This window comes from Ostrea edulis, chromosome 7 (assembly GCF_947568905.1).
Source record: "Ostrea edulis chromosome 7, xbOstEdul1.1, whole genome shotgun sequence".
Taxonomy (NCBI): Eukaryota; Metazoa; Mollusca; class Bivalvia; order Ostreida; family Ostreidae; genus Ostrea; species Ostrea edulis.
The window spans coordinates 83387649-83393648 of record NC_079170.1 but is presented as its reverse complement, the minus strand read 5'-3'; positions in this window follow the sequence as shown (position 1 = coordinate 83393648).

Below are 6000 nucleotides of genomic sequence, written 5' to 3'. Positions count from 1 at the left end.
ACTTTGACCTCTTTATTTTCAAAATAATTGGAATTATGTCTATATACATACATGTGAGAGTTGGCCTCCATGTGTCCAATGAAGAAATTATGAATAATGGAATCACAAATTAATGATTGTCTAATGCTTACAGGGATGGATCCAGGAATTTTTGAGAGAGGGGAATTTTACCATTAATTTTGGTTATCAAGGGAGGGGGTCCACCCTCAAAATGTGTTATTTTTACTTTATTTTAGCAAAATTTCCTGAACCAGCACCCCTTCTGGATCCACCACTGGGTTATCATTTACTCCTTCATTCTTGATTACAAACCTAAGGACACTAAATTGTAATTTCACATTTTTTTTTTAATTTGACAATATTTCATTATCACACAACAGCAAAATTATGAAAGCATATACATGTACGTACAATAATAGCAAATTGATTGTTCTGACATATCATTTGATATACATATATATTCATAAGAAAATTTGAACTATCATGCATATTACAGATTATCAGTCATCAAGATTTTTGTTGTGTTTTTTTTTTTTTTTTTTTTGGTTCAAAGTAATTTCACATTTTGAATCTTGCTTATTAATTGATATGTTGATATGGAATCAAATGACATGCATTCACGCAGAAGCTATGTGAAAAATGTCAGATCTTGTGTAGCAATTTGTAAACCCAATGATTACAAAGCCTATTAGTATTCTATATCAGTAAAAGAAAATCCTATTTTAATTCATATTTTGCAATAGATATGATAAAAGGAATAAGCATTTAATAATAATTATCAAAATCTATAGTTTAAAATTGAAAAACAATCTCATAAAAAATATAACATATATTTTACACATGCATTTTTGTAAACTTTACAAAAGGAACAGATTTCCCCCCTGAATTTATATAAAAATCAGTATTATGTCCTGTGACATTTTGTTATTATGCTTTAATAAACTTCTAATATTGACTTTGTCCTTGCATGGTCACTTTGTCCATTTTTTTTTTTATATCTGTACCCAGGTTTTGTCTTGTGACTTTTACCCCAACTAATCCCTCTGTGTATAATACACATGGGATGTTCTTTACAGCTCAGCAAGCCCCTGGCTTTGTTTCTCATTGTTCCTTATCTACAATTACTGGGTGAATGACTTTGTGAGGTTGTAATTTGCCATCTAATACTTTTATAAGCATTTCATATCATGATCAACATGTCATGCTATTTCAGTCAATATTATAAATAATTCATTTGACACATAATATGTAATATTGTAGGCTTATATGGTAATATTTGGAAAATAATGGCAAAGCAATTCTCAGCATGAACATTGAAAATTATGTTGCAATATACATGTACATCACCCAATACAAACGCAAAGGATACATTTTAATTTTTACGTTTAAATTCATATGAAATATTGTGAAATTCATAATCATGTGAATGCATAGCTGCAGAACTGTAGCTCTCTGAGAAAATATTAATTGGTACAGATCTGTCCCAATATTTTCTCAGAGAGCTACAATTCTGCAGCTAGTGAATGTGGTTAACTTATACTACCATTAAGATATGTAATCTCTTTCTAATATTTGTTTAATTTGTACCTTTTTCATATTGTACAACAAAGTATAATTTAATGCACATTAATCCTCGAATTATAATAATTTTTTTAAATTATGTTTTTTTAGGCTTAATTTTTTTTTATTTATTTGTACAAATAGAAATTAAGTGCATCATAATATATACTTTTAAAGGTAAGATGTACAATTGATATATAATCACTCATACCAACCATTCATACCACTCAAACATTTCAAAACTATGGATTATAAATTTTGATTAGTGCAAAATTTGTTAATTTCTATAAGGTCATCTCAAATCTTTTAAAATCATTTTAGTGACTTTTTGGGGGAAAACACCTGAAACACTTTTAAAGCCAATTTAAATGGTCCAGGTCAAGCATATTTTGCTTTTAGGCCAAATCTTTGTAAGATCATTTGTGCACTTTGACAATTATTTCTAAATATTCGGGCTAGTATAATGAAGAAGTATGGATGTTTCAATTTTCATTAACATTTAATACCAAAACCATATCTCCTTTTCTTGACCAAAAAAGCCCCCCCCCCCTCCACACACACACAGTGAGGTCTAGATCCGCCACTGTTTAATCTGTGATTTTGGGGCGAAGTTGGATCAATTTCATTTTATGAACAGGTCCAGTGGTACGATGGATTTTTCATTTTCAAGACAAATTAATAGAAATATAAATTGTTAGTCAGTAAAAAGAAGTAATGATTTAAATCAGATACTTGGAACAGTGTTGATGTTAACAGGGACCTATATACTAGTTAGTATATAGCTATGATGTTAACTTATGAAATTCTTATATTGTATACAAGATATTATCCAACTAACAGATAGACTTTTGCAATTATATCTTATGCATTATGAACTGTAGCTAAACAATATCACTATTAAAATCTTATGTCCATTTCCATGTAGTTGGGAATCAATTAAGCTTTCCTGGTTCCGATTTTGGTTTAATTTTTATTTTGTGAACATAAATCAATATTTGTCTAATCACAGGAACCGGTAATTTTGTCTGTAATGATAATAATGAGAGTCTATACGATACCACCCCCCCCCCCCCGTGTTTTTATTAAGAGGTGGTATTGAATACACCCGTAAATATCATTACAGACAAAATGGTAATATATTTACAAGTGCACTCTACGTATTGTTCTCCACGGGCAAGGGGACAGGCACCGGAAGTACGGATACATGTATTTAGAGATTGGCCTTCTACTGGTATATAATAAAATGAATTTTATTGTACCGGTAGAAGGCCAATCTCTATACCGGTAGAAGGCCAATCTCTAAAGCTTACAAAAAAGCGTGAAACGATTACATGAATCGAAAGAGGGATGAAATAGACTACGAATTCATACATTTCAGAGAAATTATTCCCACCAAAAATAATATGAAAAAAAAGGTGGGGGGGGGGGGGAGTAGTAGTAATATCCATATTTAAGGTGCCTGTGCAGGCAAGGGCGCATCCAGGAATTGTTTAAAGGATGAGCGGATTGCGACCCAAGTTTGTGCCTATTCCGCCCCGGCCCCAAAGATGGGTGAATATCGCAAACTGGTAAAATGACCAGTTTTGTTTAAAACTATGGAAGTAAAGTGGAGTGACTACAACCCTCTCGATCCGCCACTGATGAACAAGAACTACATTACGGGGATTAGGAAGCACAGGGTTCATTTAGAATAATTGTAATCTTTAAGGAAATCTTCGTGGAGCACATTATCGCAAATAGTTGCTGAAATTGAACCTTACCATAATTCCGCTGGCGAGGATTGCAGCTATTTTCACTTTCACATCGCAGGAGGTGCGTTTGATGAGCTATCAACTTATACAGACAGTATCTCCTCATATCTACATGTACAGGGGCGGGTCCAGGAATTGTGGTTACGGGGCGCCACTTTATGAGGCAGTGGGTCCATGGCGAAGCCCTGGTTGGGGCCCAGGGGGCGAAGCCCCCGGAAACTCCTGGGTTTTACAAATTTTATGGGGCTTGAAATATTTCTCCTATTTAGTCATTTGTATTACATGTATTTTCTATCATTTTAATAAGGTGAAATTAACAAAATGACCCAAATTTTAAGGGTTTTTTGGGAAAATATTAAGTTCTCCCAATAAAGTAATTAAAAAAATTAAAAGATTTTGTCATTTATTTCTCCGCCTGCGCCACCTCTAAATCCGCCACTGATGTATATTGCAATAATCTACCAGAATATACTGACACCTTATAGGTGATACTTCATTAGTACAAATGGACACCACCACCACCACCATCCCTCCAAACGGAGGGGGTGAGACTAACAACGAAAGGGGAAAAACACATTCCGCAAATTATAATATACATGTAACAGGCTGTCTTTGCATTTAGTCCGAGTGTTTTCAGTTATCTTTTTAAAAATTCTATATATTGATTGCAACACAAACATCCTATTATAATTACATGGTGATGATAAAGTCTCAGTAAGTTTCCACAAAGCTGAAAATTGGTATACACCATATTGTACAAACTGATACAGAACTAAAATATTGCGGAAACTTATCAAAACTTTGCGGTAGACTATCAATATAGCAATGTGCATACTAAAACAGAACAGTTTCTGCAAACCGAAATTTACGCAAACTTGATCAGCTTTCAGCAAATTTTCGTTGCGGAAACTACTTGAAAACAACGTAGATATGTCAAGTTTCAGCAGGACACACCAAGTTTTTGCAGGGAGAAAGCTTTCAAGATGAAAAATGAGTGCGGAAACTTGACGAAAACCACTTGTACACCTAAGTCTATGTAGTGAAATTTGTATTTTTCATCCATTTGTAAATTCCATGTTTTTAATGAAAAGAACTTACATGTATATAAATTGACATTAGTAAATACTATGTAATATTGCAGGTAAATTTTGTAGGGTATATAAGCGAGTGGGGGGGGGGGGGATTCAGACCAGCTTTTAGTGTTAGGAATTGCATGCTTTAGTCCCAGTTTGTGTTACTCTGAAGTGAAGTCCCAATTGGTTATTAAAATGCACGCACATAGATCTATACATTTCCATACACCTATATTCAGTGCAACCCCCCACCTAAAATTTTCAAATTTAAGGTAAATCGCGGTATCTTGTTTAAAAAAATGTACTAAACGATAAAAGAAGCAATAATTTCTTCCACTCCCGGAGAAATAAATGACAAAATCTTTTGATTTCTTGCATTACTTTATTGGGAGAACTTAATTTTGTTCTAAAACCCATAAAATTTGAGTCATTTTATTAATTTCACAAATGACTAAATAGGAGACATATTTCAAGCCCTGTAAAATCCCGGAGCTTCCAGGGGCTTCGCCCCCCTGAACACCACCAGCACTTTGCTCTGGGTCCACTGTGGGCCTCAAGGCGGCCCCCGGACCCCCTGCCTCATAAAGTGGCGCCCCCTCCCTGTAACCGCATTTCCTGGACCCGCCCCTGATATTACGAAGTTCATACAGCCCGAATCATCGAAGCTTAGACTGGGTATTTTGAATTGAAGATTTTAAGATTTCCAAAACGCAGTTTGACAAAAAAACCGGGTGTGTAATGCTCTAGTATGAAATTATATTGGAAAAGAAGAATCTACACGCGTGCAAATGCGCATGCCTTTCTGCTGTCTGACTGGCTCTATCCTTCCGACTCTCGCGTTATAATCTAGGGGATAATTGAATTATCTCTCAAGATCCGTGCAAATGGCCACATTTAAGTAATAGACAATTGTGTAGTATTACATGAATTTACATTTGTTGATTTTAAGGCAAGATAACCATGAATTATGTATTGTATTCAGAGGCGGGTGCAATATTTCAGTTTGGGGCCCGGAGAAATTGCTGGGTGGGTGGGTCTAAAGACCGCCTTTAGACCTCAGTAAGTCCAGGACAAAGTCCTGGGTGGTTCCAGGGGACAAAGCCTATGAAAGCTCCCGCTTTTTTCTTTCTTCTTTTTATTGCGAAAACTAGCACCAGTACTCTCTAAAGTATTTTGATTGCATATCTTTATTCTTAAAAGCTGTATATTTGGCATGCGCATATTTAATATACATTAATGAAAAAAAAGTCTAAAACTATATCGCATTAAAAGTGTACAAATTAAGTTTACTTAGTTCATTCCCAACATTGGGTGCATGATCTTTAGTTCCTTAGAATGTATTAAGTACTAGAGACACACGTTACATGGATATGAAAACAGACACTCAGATTTGATTGATAGGATATTGTTTAAGTTTCCTCTCGAGAATTTTTCACTCATATGAAGACGTCACCATTGCCGGTGAAGGGCTAAAACATAGGCCTATGCTCGGTGCTTACGGCCTTAGAGCAGGGAGGGAATTTATCGTGCCACAGAAGTTGAGACAATGGGCCTCGGTTTTTTGCGTTCTCATCCGAAGGACTGTCCCATTGGGTCGTCTCTTACGACAGGCAAGG